We start from the raw sequence: 15,755 nt of genomic DNA, 5'->3' as shown, positions 1-15,755 counted from the left end.
ATACCCGATGACGTAAATTGTGGAATTTTGTTGCAAGATCCTTCGGCGAAACAATGCCATGTGACGTCAGCCTAGCAACAAGGTTGCTGGGGTCATCGAGTGTGCATAAGCTCCTCTCAGTGATCTATCATCTCCACACGCAATGTCGTTGAATAAGCCAAGGGATGTTGAGAGTTTTCAAAATTTGTTCGTGAAACGTGTTCCGAGAGTACAAAAGCACGCGTTTTAGTATTACACAATGTGTAATACAGCAGTATGTTTATTAAACGGGTGATCTCTTCACGGGCAAGTAATAAAACATATTATTACTTGCCCGTGAAGAGATCACCCGTTTAATAAACATACAGCTTTATTACACATTGTGTAATACCAAAACGCGTGCTTATGTACTCTCGGAACACGTTTCACGAACAAATATTGAAAGCTCTCAACATCCCCTGGCGTATTCAACGACATTGTATGTGGAGATGATAGATCACTGGGAGGAGCTTATGCACACTCGATGACCCCAGCAACCTTGTTGCTAGGCTGACGTCACATGGCATTGTTTCGCCGATGGATCGTGCAACAAAATTCCACAAATTACGTCATCGGGTATTGTGACGTCAATGTAAACTTTGAGGTGCAAGGCCCCGTTCCATAACACTGCAAACACGAAAACGTCGTTTTTTTCCGTATATGGTCATTGGACGGAAAAACGACGTTATTTGGACGTTTTCAAACCATCGTTTTTCCGTCCAAATAACGTCGTTATTTGACATCGGAATTTACTGGGAGAGAACGATAGCGTTAAGCTCCTCCCTTTCTTGATTGACATTGTCAATCAAGCAACAGCGTCTACCGGTATTTCTACTTCTCAGTTTTCATTGGTCAGTCCCCGCGTGTTAGATTACAGGCCCGCGTTTGACGCTGCACTCGAAGCGCTTAGCGGAAGTACTGAAATCAATCGTTCTGCGCATGCGGATTACTTGATGCCTTGACCAAATTTTCCGTTCTGTGCATGCGCGATTTCGCGTATTGTTTCCTAGAATTAATGTCACCACTATTTTTACAATGGTTCATAACACAGTCACGTGAAGGTTCGGAATCGTAACGAGTAACTCCATTTAAATTGAAGAGTATCCCCAGTGATATGGGAGATTAAATGTTGCCTATACACTAATCTGGACGAACTTCTCATTGTTCTGTTTATGTCATCCTATATACTATTAGTATGTTACCGTTCTAAAGTCATCCTCTCACATAACATTATATTGTTCATAGTACCAAAGTTTAATCAATAATATCAAGAGCAGCGATTTAAACCACTGAAACACCCAAACACAAGGCTGTTATCAAGCGCTAGTGCAGACGTGATGCATCGTAAAACTGTATCGTGATGTCTTCAGAAATTCAATTATACTACGAGATAGTACGGCTAACGCGTGACTCACCGGTGGAACAAAGACAATATCGCTAATACAGATATAACGTATTTGAATGTTAATACTAAAGACAAACAATCATTATTTTTGCAGTGACGATATAACACGTATACACGTTTATTGTTAACTTTCATCAGTTTTGCTCTTCATTTTAATAACTTTGTTTTCACATATATATGTAGCAATACCCGACAAGCATGTCATACATAATTATGGGGCAGTTTTCAATCTTGCACTGACTTACTCTGGTGTTAATGAGCGAAGTTTATTGGCTTGTGTGTAAAACCCCGTTTTTCTGGTAATCCTATTATAACTTAGTTTATTTCTATCTAATGACACCCTGTACTCTGGATCATGGCTCCGTGACTATCCATAACAATTAAGATGAACATTCAGTTCAAGTAAATGAATGAGTTTGTTTTGACGCTACAGTCAGTCAAAAAACCAATGCTGTGAGGTTTGATAACACACTTCCACCAGGTCGAACATCGTGGATCCTCATTTTCTGCCTAAAGAGAATCATAGTTCATATGCTAATCCATCTGCGAATACCCTCCCACTCAAGATGACCTTACTTGTTGCTGAATCTATCATCTATCCCCCCAATCTCACCCCCCCCCCCACGCACGCACGCACGCACGCACACACGCACACGCACACGCACACACACACACACACACACACACACACACACACACACACAAACAACTGACCTAAATAACCTGGACAGGAAATACTGCTGATAGCCTCTGGTCAACTCAGCCGCGCCACCGCAGAATGTCCGTCCAACTCTGCAGGGGGCATTCTCAGTGGCTTCAAACGCGCTGAAATGTTTTCGCCTTGCATCCACGATGGTGGACAAGTGAAATCGTATGAAATTTGGCTATTATATGTCTTATCTCTTTTTTGATTACCCAATAAAGTCAATTCATAGTTACACGGTTGTGAAGCTTACAACTTTATAAGACTTATTCATCTCATTCCAAAAAAGCTACTCGCGCTCACATAAAGTTGTAGTTATTATGTCACTGTTTTATTTCTTTAAAAATATATTACATGTTCAACAATAACAATTAAGATGAACATTCAATTTCCGATATTAGTAAATGAATAAGACATTAGTGTGTTTTACGCCACAATCAGTCAAAGACCAACGTTGTCCGGTCTGATGACACACAATCTACCAGGTAGCACATTGTGTACACCCTATCCACATTGAAGTCTCCACTGTGGGTATTCCTGGGGACGAAAAGGTCCCATGTACCTAGGAATTTCATCAATACATTCATGCGCGGCATTCTCTGCCTAAAGAAGATCATATAGTTAACATGCTAATCCAACTCGAACTACCATCCCGCTCAAGATGAATGTTTTATGTAACATCCAACAGGCCCACATTTACGCACGCACGCACGCACGCGCACACACATATTTGGATTTACCAATCCCTGAATTGAGAAGACGTGCGTTACGAAGATCCTCCAAGTCATCATCAATATCCGTATATGTCTGTGATATCATTACCCATCAAAAGCCGAATATACATTTATTGTGTTTTCTTGACAACAAATGTTATAATTGGGATAACACTTTCTGAGTAAAGTACAGATTCTCGTACTTTCTTTGGTTGAGTCCCGTCCGGGATTTGAACCCACACTGTGAGTGAGGCACCCAATCGCCAGAACACAATGTTGGCGATCTAACCCAGCCACCGAACCAAAAATGTTAGTCCAGATGACGTATACTTTGTGTACTCCTCTGACAAGAGAAAAATGGCACGGCTTCTATGACCGAAAGCTTTGAACCAACAATGCCTTTAAGAAAGTGGTCAACAGTAACACACATTATATTTGGATACCACTTTCTCAGTAAACTACATATTTTTAGGGTGGAGATAATAGACGTTGATGGTTGATTATCAATGGACAAATTAAAGCCAAAACTTAACTTATGAATGATTGGTAATGGGAAATGGACAATGGGCAAACGGGAGGCGGGGTAATCAGCGCCATGCCAGTTATCTGTTGGCTTCCCTTGTTGCGTTCCCATCTTTGATATCTTTTTACTTTAAATTTGTTGTTCTTACAGGTACAAATATATGTTCTCTGCCTCATAGCATTTAATAATATGCACCTGATGAAGGAGAAAGTATATATTCCGAAACGCAGTGTTCCTCCGTTGACATCCATAAATATTTTTCCTTGTGTGTATCAGTTCTTAATGCCCTTCAAAGACTCAATCTAGCTTTGTTTTTAAATGTGGTGATATTTGCGTAGAATATAATATGGTCATGCCTATATACATTTGGGTCTTTGTCTACATAAGCATTTAGACATACAATTTAAAGCTAAGGACATTGCTAATTCTGCAGGCATGAAGTACACGCCATAGCAAGCTGTGATCTTTATTCATACTTTAGATATTCGTAATGGAGATCTGTAACTGAAGTTTACCGTAATCTTCCGCAACTCTCACCTCCTGACCAGTTGAACGTCTTAGTGCATTCAGATGCCATTGTAAAATCCAGGCTGCCCCTCTTTCTGTGATGTTTTGACGGATGAAATCTATTGCGTTATAATAATCTCTGTTTGCTGATATATAATATGTACATGTTGTAAAATATTTACGATATTTTAAACGTGTAATTCGATGCATATGCAATGCAGTGTGTACATAAGTGCGGATGCACGAAGGCGGTTATAGTCATAGTTATACTGCGATGGATGTAGGGGAATGGTAGGGGGGTGTATGTATGTATGAAAGCACGAATACCGATACATGAGGGCGGATATAGTTATAGTTCGATGGATGTTGGAGAATGGTGGGAGGATGGATTATGTATGAAAGCATGCGCATGGATCCATGATGGCTGACGTAGACATAATGGTGGGTAAAGAAGAATGTGATGTGTGTGTGTGTGTGTGTGTGTGTGTGTGTGTGTGTGTGTGTGTGTGTGTGTGTGTGTGTGTGTGTGTGTGTGTGTGTGTGTGTGTGTGTGTGTGTGTGTGTGTGTGCATGCGTGCATGCGTTGTGATACGAGGGTTGGCGAACATGTTGTCAGATGATTGTGTGAGTAAGTTAAGTGGTTGAGGATGTGGCGGGTATGAGTATTCGTACATGCAGACTTGGGGTTGGGGGACTGGGTGTGCCTGTACTGAGGTCTTTTGTTTCACTCACTTATAGTGTTTTCTTTCACTCAAATACTGTTTAATGCATTAACGCATTTTAATGACTGAAACTGTAGTGACTCAAAGGTCATACTGGCCGGGCATTCAACATAGCTACCCCAACTACATACGTAGCCATATTTATGGTGTACAATTCTTCTTCTACCTCTCTCTCACACACACACACAAACACACACACACACACACACACACACACACACACACACACACACACACACACACACACACACACACACACACACACACACACACACACACACACACACACACACACACACACACACACGCATTAATTGTTTTATTAAATGTATCTTCGAGAGTCAGTAAGAAACTAGAAATAACTGCCTTTGTTCTGTAAACCTCACCAAGTTTCAGCTTTCGCCTCTTCCTTTGTGGACTGAGGTTTCACATTTGTAAAATGATCTCTCTTATCTGTCTGTACCATCAACTTAACTGCCCTCACCCCCTGCAGTTTTCCCGTCCCATATTGCCAAGCAGGTGACCCACAAGGAGGAATACCGCCCTCCCTCAGTCCAGTGATACTGTTCCTAGCACAATATGTTGGGGATATGTAGCCTTGCTGTGGGCAAACATTTTGTAACAATTTGGCAAACTTTGATATGTAAACAGCAAATATTATTCAGTTTTATTTCAACAAAAACGGAAAAAATCGGATCCTACTTATTTTGTGGATACCATAACAATAAATCAAGCCAATATATCTTTTGAGCTGGCATGAATATAAAAAATAATTAGCAAGTCGATAGTCATAATTCCCTCTGTAGGTCCCACGTGAAATGTTCTTCACGAATAGAATAGATGGCTGATAGACGTTCGACCGAATAATATCATTTGCTAACTTCAACTGTTCATCTAATTTCCATGAATGTATGTTACCAAGTTCATATGTTCATGGGCTTCTACACTGAATGTATAATGTGGAGGACTACTTCGCTGGAGGATAAGTAACATAAATAATGATGATAATTATGATAGTATTGCCATTATCATTCCTTCAGATTATTAAAAAAAAAGTTATTATGTTTTCATAGAGAGAAAGAGGTATGGAGATTGTGAGATTATTTTTAGCATCGGAATTGTTAACATAATTCTTAAAGATATGTTTTGTTTGTTGTTAAATGCTGCACTCAGCAACGTAAGGATATTAAAACATTACATTTAGGTTCAGTTGTATTTTTATATTTGTATCATTTTGCAAATGCTACAGAGACCTGATAAGGGATATATAATAATGTATAGTCGCTATTCTTAAAGTAAGAATATGTTAGATTTATCAACCAAGAAATATTGCACACAAGAGGATAATCATATTTCATGACACTATTCAACGTCGAAGTCAACGATATTTGTGTATGTTATTGCTACATGACACGGATACGTCATGATAAAGCAATTAGAAATTGGCATTTGATGATATAAGATAGCTACGCGATAAATCACAAAGAACAAAGAAGGAAGCGATATTTATTTCACGATAAAAATTGTTCTATCATGACGTCATTTATTGAGATTCGAACATGCACTCGCAACTTGAAAAGTAAAATTTGTAAATTTGACCTTATTTTTGAGAGGTATGTGTCTAGTGAGTTGTTCCCAATAAATGTTGCTGGAGAATCCGAAAGTGAGAGTGATATGACAATCGGTATTGGGAGAAAAGGTACAGATGATTGACGAGAAAATTGTGAGAATATGCGGGACCAAACTCAAATCCTAAAATGGATTTATCTAGCATGGCCGCTGTCGGATTCTATTCAAGGAATCATCATTATTTATGTACGGGTAAATATTGTAAAGCGTGTATTTTTTCCTAATTTAACACCCTAAAAGAGGCTGTACATAATGTTGATATCTCATATAGAAATAAACGAGTCTCGGTCGTTGTTTATCGTACAATAAACAACTCCCACTCGTCGTTTGTTTCTTAATTACATGACCATATACACTAACTTTATATCTTTTCATGTTTATCGGTCAACAAAAGCGACATAAGTATTTCCATTATCATGAGAAACCCTTGCCAAAAGTAGCGCCAACTGCACCATTGCGACAACATCAGGAGCATGTTTCATGATTCACCATAATAAATGATGACATTGGATGCTCGCAAAAACGCGAGCTCATTCCGATCCACTAGTGGCACCCGCCACAAACACATCCAAAGGCAAGCCAATTGAATTGCAGAAAAGGCAGAGAATTGCATCTGACATCATTTTTGTCATTGATACGTCAAACCTGGAAATGCCGTCTACACGTCCAACACAAAGCCCAAGCCAGGACCCAAATCCTTCAAACCGGGCCAAAGTTTAATTAATTACATACATTTCCCCCTAACCTTGAATAATCTCTACTAGTTCTGAAGTAAATCGTATTTACCCGTATGAATCGTCTTATGTTATTTATTGCCGATAAACAGAATATGCACACTTTCTGAAAGTACTGTGTGATAAGTCACGCACCAAACCTATACTCTCGATATACATGCTGCTCTTACTTAAAAAAGAATAACAAGGGTTAACAGGATACGTATATTAAAGTACCATGCTTTCCTGATGTGCTCTCATTCTAATTTGAAATAATGGCATAAATAGTTACCACTCATCTTTCAATATTTTTCAAGGTTGGGTTAATCACGAACATATTTGAATATGTACAACATCTATACTTACTTATCTTTATACTTAAAGGCATCAGGTTTGTCTGTCATAAGACCCCGAAACAAATATGTCCAACACAGCCCAATATTTGGCTCTTGGCTCCTTGTTCTTATATTTTATAAGTATTGTTTAAACAACTGTTTTTTTCTGTAAAATATGTTCATTTCAGAAATTAGATGTTATTCTAGCATCAGGTCTGTGGTACGTTTACTGCATCAGCATTACATTAAAACGATATTACATTATATAAATTCATACAGAGGAAATGCTTAACATTTATCTTTTAGGGAAGAGTGCAGGACGACTTGCTTTATACATATAAATGTGGACATATATGTATGGACATTTGGAGTATACAGATATACCTCCTTAAAGATAGTACAGTGTTCGTAGATGACTGTAGACTATGGAATAATTATGTGAGTAATCGGGTTAATACCACGTTCAGCAATATTTAGCCATATTGCGATATTGGTTTCCAACATACAAGACGGACCCTGAAATTATGACTTGAATTTGGACCTGGCTTTCTGGTGTGATGTAACACCCCAGAATCTCCGGTAGAAAAAGGGCTCAAAGCACGAATTAAGATCACGAGATGATACTGATGTATGCATCTGGACACATATTTGCGTAGTATTACTACCTTAATTCATCAGTATATATGTATTTTGCATAAAAGGATATTATAGGATCGACGCTGATGCGCATATAACCTATTCACCAGTGCTGTAATATTTCATTTCTTCTGACACATATCGACACGAGAAATTATATTTAAATTTAAAAGGGGCCCAAGTGGGATAAAAATTTGAGTCTGAACCTGTTGAACAAGGCTTGTTTCATTTTGGGCTATAGCATTGCCGCAAGGCCTGGGCGGAAGGGAACACCTGTTTGCACCCATCAGATACCAATCACAACTTCTCTCTCCAAACGAAAACAAAATACGAAAAATGTCGGAAGTGTATCCTTCTAATTTTCTATTTAGATACATGTTTTAACTTTAAAGTAATTATATGTATCTCATGTGTTATTGGTATCTGTGATGCTGGTACCGTTTTGTTGCCATTGTGTAGCTTTTGTGGAGTTATTATGAATATCAAATACATGCCTTGAAATATGGACTTCCATGACGAAAGAATACAGAGTATACATAACTCGCAATTCTATATATTCAGCAAACAGCCCAAAACCGAAACTCCACAACATATCTGATTACACTGATTAAGGCTGTCCCAGTTCTCCATGCGATACTGACGCCTGTTCGTCTCCCAGACCATACAGAATAAATTTAAAAGGAATCCAGCTCAAGTCTAGAACGATTTGGCAAGCCTAGATTGCCTTAATTCTATCCATGAAAGTAAGCATTAATAAAAAAATATTGTTCTTGTCTGCTTCAGATTATATTTTGTAGATATTTATTTTAACTAGGAAAATTGTACTGACACCGGCGCTGTCCCTATTGAAGCTATCCATAAGAATTTCGAATTGCCGTCCATTGTTCGATGTCAATACATCGATGAAAAGTGAGGATATCATAAAGTAATGGTTGATGCCGCGCTACACTTTGATAAAAATTATAATCAAGTTGACTGGTGTGTACATTACTACAGTGAACATGTACATGATCATGCCATAATAATCAAATGCCGTAATGTCAAATACTAATTTATTATTGTGTGATGAATTTAACTGGATCAGTGGTAACATATGATATTAATATTCCATCAATTTCTTTCCTGGTTGGTCCATCCATGTCTACAAAATGAAAATAATACAATTAAAATGGAGCATAGAACAATCCTTAATTTCAGGCTAGAGCTGTGGAAATCTAGACTTTCCCAATCATTATAGACTTGAGTTGGTCTCATGTTTTACATTATTCTCTTGGGTCAACGTCACAGCTCAAACCATACACTAACAAGACCAGCTTGCCCCCCGCCGGAGCTCCCGGATTTTGGTTATATCATCTAACATGGCCAACTCTGCTCTTAAGTAAACAAGAACCTAATCAGCGAGGGGTCCTTTATCATCCCTATGTGGCTGCTTATGAAAATCTGATATCTTTTCCCAAAGACCTGGTTAATAATATATTTTCTGCTGAATATTCGAAACAAATAGAGTGAGTTGGTACTACATGTACATATGTATACGGTTCTATTTTAAATGACTGCAGCGCTCCATTATGAAAACAATTTGTTTTAACGCCGCTCTCAGCAGTATTCCAGTGATATATGACGGCGGTCTGTTGTATTTGAAATATATGCAAATTGAATCTTGAATCTTGAAAGTTGTAACATTTTTGCAAATAAGTATCACATGCAGTATACAGTATATCAACTGCAATATACTGTATACATCAGTATACAGTGTGTCGCGAGCTCTGCGCTGGGCTGGAGCACACATTTCCTACACCTCTCCCTTTGGCAAACACCTCATGAGGGTTGCAACGAGGTCACAGGTCAGGCGTGCACTCGTCAGTTGTCTAATACGGTCAAGAGTAAGATCTTCCGGAAGACCACTGCACTGGAGGTATGTGGATCATTGAGGATTACTACGTGTTTGGAACTGGGAGTTGAACACTAAGCACTTTTAGAGAAGAGCTCATAATAAAACGTTATGGACTCGCGGACGGACTTGTGTTTTCATTTCAAGACGTACATTTATCAGGTTGAACTTCCTAACTGTAACAATAACTGAACTTTACGCCTTTTATACACATTTGTGATGGGGCGACAATGCGACAACGAGACATATTTTGACCTTGAAAATGTCGCGTTACGGCATCGTCGCCCTTTTGTAAAATAAAGAAAAGGATTATCAAAGAGCGACAATGCGAACACGCGACAATGCGACAAATGGCCAATGATTAACAATAATGCTCCGAGTCAATACATTTTGTCAAATGTATGACATGTATTACGTGAATGAACATATTGTTTATACTCGTCCATGTTTTTGACGGACAAAATAATTTACATGCTCGGTAAAACTGAGGACGGGCATCATTGTGTGTTTCCGTGCTTTGTTCAGGTGAACAATTGACTTGTCCTTGCATGTGTTTGTGACGGGTGCCACTTGTGTGGCAGGATACGCTCACCTTTTCCCGAACACCCATTGGATGACCTGAACCACTTCGGATTTTTATCCCACAGCAGTCTGATACACCATGATATAACTGAAATACTGAAATACTGTACAGTTGTAAATGATGTTTAATGCGATTACCGTAGTGTGTTACTGCAACTGTTCATATTTTGTGCAGTGATGTTATGTAATATGTAAAAGAAAGCATATTCAATTATCCAATTGATTTGAATAGAATATACTTGCGTCAGTGTATTTTATTAACGCCCCAAATCGTAATTTAAACACATAAAATAACAGATCACGCATGGTGCCTTGACTTACTACTAGATTTAATGGGCCACCCCGGAATAAAATAGTTCCCCCCAAAGCGAGGAACATATGTTTTAGTATGTTTACAAGAAATATATTCCAAACAATATCCTCATTAGATGAGAAGATCTTTTACAGAATTACCTCAGTAAGTCAATTACAATGACAGCGTCGTAATACATTTACATCAAGTACAATACGTCAAAATGGCCGACACGATAAACGTGACGGGAGATATTTTCGAAGTTGTTAATTAACCTGTGGCTATTTCAAGCCTTTGTCATCACTGATCAATTGGCCGATCATTGAAAGGTGATTGTGAAGATGTGTCAAATAGATACTAAGGTAAATTCATAGATTTCTGTAAATTGTCACTGCGACAGTTTGGATTTTTTTTCGTGTTTTTTTTCTCCCTGGGATGGGTTGTAGCGAGGGTATCCTTAAATGGGCTTAAATGGGTTTTCCCCAGGAATGTGGAAGTAGTCAGTGTTTACGGCTTTTCAAGAATACAGTCACGTGAAGAACGTCATGTGACCGACCTCGCGTCCAAGTCGTATATCTTCTAAACTTCACATTAAAAATTAGTTATTGTTATAACCAAATGAAACACAACCCATTATCCGATAGGGGTAACTGTACGTAGCCGTTACCACAATAAACTTAGTAACATTGTTTGGTTTGACTTCTTGGCGCGTGTCTGAATTCCATTAACATGTAACATATCCTAAAACTAGCTTATCAGCAAATCTCGCTGCACTGCGCGCGAGAGATACTAGAGCAAGGCATGCCAGAAATACGAAACCTAAAGCTTCCGAAAGGAAGCCTTGGACATCACGTGCGTCGGGGGACCAGCGCCATCTGATTGGCCGTTAACAGTTTACAAGGCGGAGCAAAAAGCATCGTTTTTCCGTCCATTTTACGCTTGAAAAACTCGACCCTTTTCTGGACACTTTCTAGACGCTGACCAATTAATCAATTTTAATGAATTTTTAGTCGTTTTTCCGTCCAATGACCATATACGGAAAAAAACGACGTTTTCGTGTTTGCAGTGTAAGGCGATCGTGCTGTAGCGCAACGACAGTCGTTGGTCTAAGTTAAATTATGTGAGTTGTGATAGCCTTAGCGCTACGATACGTTTGTGGGACGAACGCCTGAATCCTAAAGGTGGACCATTGTATGATATTAAATTCATACGTTTCAACTTTTGACGTGTTTGAAGTATTATTCTGTTAAACTCAATTGGATTATGCCATTAGGATCGTGTAGGTGTCAGCCTATTTACACTCAACAGTATAATTCTAAAAACATTATAAATGACAAGTAATAAATAAAATACTAAACTCACTCTCGTGTAAAACCAATTTTATGAAACTCGTGAATAGTTGTGGTATCTGACTCGCTTTCGCTCGTCAGATACCAGAACTATTCACTCGTTTCATAAAATTGGTATTACACGGGAGCTCGTTTAGTATTCTATATTTCTCTCACTGACCGGAAGGTTATTATAGCGCCCAGTTTCTAGTTTTATCGGTGCAACTCCACATCTAAATACGGCGAGAGCTTTTCTTGTTTTGTCTTGACATCGGGAGTCACACAATGTACACATCCTTGGTTCTGGTGATGCAGTTTCCTATCGGCCTGCTTCAATTGGTAGTTTGTGGTCACCAGTTCCAACAACAGTTACCGTGAACTTGTTCGCCAGCCAGAATAAAGCATGCCGACTGTTTCTTGCTGTACCCCGTACCACAGCAAACCTAGCAGCCCAAACCATTTATATTCTAAAATATATGTCATACAGCTGTACATCTATTACTGTAGTTTTTGTTGTTGTACAACTCATATACCACCGTTGGTTCTTATCGAGTTCTAAAAGAGAGAGGGAAAAAAAAGAAGTCCATGGGAAAACATTTGTTTTTCCCGTAACCCCAAACGACGGATGCGCCTGCTCGGACGAAGACGGGTTTCGCCGGCTGGACTTGGCTGGGGGCAGACGCTGGACCGCCAGCCGCTGTTCGTTACCCCAGGGGCCTCATCGCCTCGGCTTGGGTCGGGCGAAATGATGACTGTTTAGAAGAATGGTAAAGTGGGGTGTAATTTAGACAAATCGTAAGAAGGGTAAGCCTGAGTTATCAAACAAGTACAAATCACTTCCATGAACACTGGTAAGACGTTTGGGTAAAGTATTTACTTCTCTTGTTGACAATATATTCACTACTTGCATTGCAGTAAATATATTATGTGAAGTGTAAACTGGTTTCAGAAGGAACTACTCTGTAACTCTAAGAGTGATGGTGCCAGTCTACAGGTTCTACTACTACGCCATATCAGAATCAGTCGTGCGGCCAGCAGCTTTTCGCAGAGAAAGATTGGATGTAGCTTGAGAGATGTGGCAGCTGTGATTGGTGAACTTGTGTGAGATTTGTTGATGTTTTCAAATGTACATCTATTGAGTAAATTAAAAGTGACCAAGGTCTTTCCAATATTTAGTGCTGTCTTTTTAAACAGGATGACTGATCCTGATTGTGACCATGGCCATGCACGGATGTTTCCGAGCAGGTGACATTTGGCGCGGGATTTGGGTTAGTGTGTTTAACTACCTGTACTCGTACTGACCCGGCCTTCTTCCCCTCCGTGGCCTCACCACTCACCCGGCCTTCTTCCCCTCCGTGGCCTCACCACTGACCCGGCCTTCTTCCCCTCCATGTCCTCGCCACCACTGACCCGGCCTTCTTCCCCTCCGTGGCCTTCCCACTGACCCGACCTTCTTCCCCTCAGTGGCCTTGCCACCACTGACCCGGCCTTCTTCCCCTCCGTGGCCTTGCCACCACTGACCCGGCCTTCTTCCCCTCCGTGGCTTCACCACTCACCCGGCCTTCTTCTCCTCCGTGGCCTCACCACTGACCCGGCCTTCTTCTCCTCCGTGGCCTCACCACTGACCCGGCCTTCTTCCCCTCCGTGGCCTCACCACTGACCCGGCCTTCTTCCCCTCCGTGACCTCGCCACTGACCCGGCCTTCTTCCCCTCCGTGGCCTCACCACTGACCCGGCCTTCTTCCCCTCCGTGGCCTCGCCACTGACCCGGCCTTCTTCCCCTCCGTGGCCTCGCCACCACTCACCCGGCCTTCTTCCCCTCCGTGGCCTCGCCACTCACCCGGCCTTCTTCCCCTCCGTGGCCTCACCACTGACCCGGCCTTCTTCCCCTCCGTGGCCTCACCACTGACCCGGCCTTCTTCTCCTCCGTGGCCTCGCAAACACTCACCCGGCCTTCTTCCCCTCCGTGGCCTCACCACTGACCCGGCCTTCTTCCCCTCCGTGGCCTCACCACTGACCCGGCCTTCTTCCCCTCCGTGGCCTCACCACTGACCCGGCCTTCTTCCCCTCCGTGGCCTCACCACTGACCCGGCCTTCTTCTCCTCCGTGGCCTCGCCACCACTGACCCGGCCTTCTTCCCCTCCGTGGCCTCGCCACTGACCCGGCCTTCTTCCCTTCAGTGGCCTCACCACTCACCCGGCCTTCTTCCTCTCCGTGGCCTGAGCAATCAGGCTGAACCACCGATTTGGAGACATTCTTATGCATTTCTGTTCCTTTTTTGAGATTATGTATGAAAGACATCCTTAAATTGTTTATTTATTTTAATAAACTTGTAATATTTCATCCCATTTTTATTTTGAAAATACCGTCTTAGAATGAAGGGTCACTCTACAAAATTGTAATATTTCACTATGCTTTAATCATAAGGAAAAGGTCCATATACAAACAGGGATCGTCATGTTCCAAGTTTTTACATGTGGAAGGCTCATTCAAAGCCGGTATGGAGCGTTATTCGTTTTCAAATTACGCATTGTGTTTAATATTTAAAGTCTGTAGATGAGACCTGGCCATTCCATATCGATTTGGGTCGTTATTCGTTTTCAAACTACACATTGTGTTTTAATAAGCCAAGTTTGTACATGGAGAATTGCTCGTTCCAAGTCGATGCGTGCGTTATTCGTTTTCAAATCACCTCGTGCGTTTAATAATGTATAAAACGGTCCTATTTCATTAAGGCTAATTTCACTCGTGATAGCTATAACTTGCATCATTCGTCAATAGAAGGAGGTAGAGCAAAAGAAACTTTCCCATAGTTTTAAATCACTCCAGTTTAAAACCCACAAAACCTCACATTAATATCGTGTATGACCATCCCTGCTACACTTCTCGCAATAACTCTCCAGCACATAGAAAAACTAAGTCGTTTGAAGACGGCACGTCATTCTCCTTGCCGGGCATGGATCAGTTCTTGTGGGTTGGCTGGAGGATGTGGTCGTTGTCGAACACGACGAGCCATGATATCCCAGAGGTTTTCTGTGGGGGACATGTCTGGGGTGCGTGCAGTTGATGTTGTTATTTGCAAGGAAGTTCTATACGATTCGAACCAGTGAAGATCCGGGGTAGAATAAGTCTTCAGCAACCCATGCTTGCCGTAAAAGGTGACTATGCTTGTCGTAAAAGGCGACTAACGGGATCGGATGGTCAGGCTCGCTGACTTGGTTGATGCATGTCATGGATCCCAATTGCGTGGATCGATGCTCATGATATTAGTCTGGTCCAGACTCGATTATTTACAGACCGCCGTCATATAGCTGGAATATTGCTGATTATGACCACTGGTGTTCTCTCCTGTCCACAAATTCCTTCCAAAACTATAACGCCCCCACCACCACACATCTCATGAACACATCATGCCGCCGTGCGTTCACCCCGTCGGCGGTAAACACGCTGTCTTCTATCAGCTCTAAATAGAGTGAACGGGCTTTCAACAGTGAATGCGAGCCTGCGCCAGTCACGTCGCCGCAAACGATGTGTAGCTCGGGCCCATCTCAATCTCCGACGAGGTTGTTGAGATGTCAATAACTGTTAGGTCTGTAAGCCCTAATTCCTTGAGCCCTGAGTCGCCTGGCCACTGTCTGTCGACTAACTATATGCTCTAAGGAATTCGTCGCATGATGACATCACTGTCAGGAATCGATTCTGGTGAACGAAGTACGCAAGTACGGGCCTTCTTTGGGCGTAGTTACCCTTGGCCTTCCT

This window comes from Haliotis cracherodii, unplaced genomic scaffold, assembly GCF_022045235.1.
Source record: "Haliotis cracherodii isolate W230 unplaced genomic scaffold, xgHalCrac1.p SCAF_14, whole genome shotgun sequence".
Lineage (NCBI taxonomy): Eukaryota > Metazoa > Mollusca > Gastropoda > Lepetellida > Haliotidae > Haliotis > Haliotis cracherodii.
Note: the sequence above shows the minus strand (reverse complement) of the source record.